Source organism: Telmatherina bonti, assembly GCF_933228915.1.
Source record: "Telmatherina bonti genome assembly, chromosome: 2".
Lineage (NCBI taxonomy): Eukaryota > Metazoa > Chordata > Actinopteri > Atheriniformes > Telmatherinidae > Telmatherina > Telmatherina bonti.
Window position 1 is genome coordinate 26,087,862 of NC_136620.1, and position 2,016 is coordinate 26,089,877.

Sequence of the window (2,016 nt, forward strand, 5' to 3'; positions counted from 1 at the left end):
CTGTCTCATTTATCTGTCAAAGTTATTGCTAAAGGAATAAAAATGGTCTTAATGGATGTTTGTTCCAGATCACCAGCACAATCTCATCAGATATCCCTCAGCCTAAGGGTTATCTGTCCAGCAAATTCACTCCAAATCCCTTCCTAAATATTTAATGTATTCAACAGACAGGCTAAGAGGAAAACAGCTAATTAAAAAAGGTGAAAAAATGACTGTGAAACCAGCAAGGGGCAATTCCCAGAGATATAATGTCCACATCAGCAATGATTTGACTTTTCACTTTTGTTATCACACATTTTTACTTCTTCTAATCAAGTCTGGGAAATATAAATATATTGAAATATTACACAAACGTCAGGGATTTGTATTGCTTTCAGCAACTGAATTATGGCTTGGTTTTAACAAAAACCCATTTCCTGATACTGGGAGTAAAAACGTTCATGTTACTGAGATTTCAGATGTGTTTCCTGTTAACAATTATGTGTTTTACAGAAGTCTTAATTTCACTAAAAGTTGTTTTCTTAAAAACTATTTTCTTCCTTAGTGTCTTTTCTGAGATGTTCAATTTTCATTGTGTTCGGTATTTATTGAAATCATGTTGCTATTGTCAATTAAAGACCCCAAAATACATCAACAAACAACTCTTATGGGTTTTGTGGCCCAAATTCTCAGGATCACAGATTTTAGTTATTCTCACTGAAGAATATTCAAGTACATTCTCCTAGTCTTTCTGTCCCAATCCAAATGTTAAAGGGAGGTGAGCACTCTGTCTGAAAGCAAACTATCTATGAAAAGGTTGACATTTGGATGTCCACTTAGCTTTCCAAGAGGCTCTGACTCAAATCCAGCAACCAGATCATGTATTTACAACAAGAACTTTTGCTATTTATTTTGTATGTCAAACAGTTAATGAACAAATAGCTAAAAATACTTTTAAAAGGAATCTTTTGAGTATTTTATGACATGGTGGGGGGGATCAACCTGTGGACTTCTGCTGTGACCACACTGGGTATCCCGAGAATGCCTTTTGTATGTGTCACAGTTATTCTTACCTCCCACCACTTCATCAAGGCTGGTGCTGGCAGCTGGTGTCAGTGAGTGCTGAGTCACAAAACTTTGACAAACCTGGAAACTGCAGCACAGTGCTTACTGATTTATTTTCTTTCTTTTTCTTAGTTTATGGAGCCCCAGTGTATGACTGCATATAATTCCAACAAATAAGTTCCGATGTGTGTCTTTATATGGTACTAATTACACAACGAAACCAAACAATATCAAGACAAAATAGGCAACTTCGTGGCAATTATAGTCCAGTTCAATACAGAGATGAAAGAGTATGAATACATTGAAAGATCAAACAGAAACATAAATTGTTGTAGCTCTGAATCCCGACATAACCAGGCTGAAACATAATCTAATAACCCTCTAGGAGTCCAGTGAGCTTTGCTTATCTACTCAGAGATGCATTTCACTCTGTGATGGCAGATAACTTACAAACACACGTAATGCAGCATCTTCACACTCTGACTTCATCCCTGAAAATGTTTCCTCCTGTGGCCTTACTGAAACAGAGTTCATACACGTGAACTCTGTTTTGGACCTTTATCATGAGTAAAATGATGGTTTGGTGTACTGATGCATGCTCTATAGTCTACTATATAAATAGTATGGATATCATATGGACATATTTTGGTCTGAATACACATCTAACTCTCCTTTCTTAGCTCAGTGGTTCTGGCACTTGGACCCTACAGCATGACACACATTTACAACAATCAGCTCCCCCTCACCACCCACCCTCCAGTCGCTCAAATAGGAGCGACTAAAAATAAGGTGCATGCCACAACTGTTGCGCTGCTCGGGGTCTGGCCAATCACCATCCCATCCTCCCAGTAAACTGACTCCAGTTATCCTAATGGATTAGCAAATAGACTATGATCACAGACTGAATGACGTGGCCTGGGGGGTCCTTTATAAACCCGTTTCTGTCCTCTCTAAACATTCAAGTTAAACACG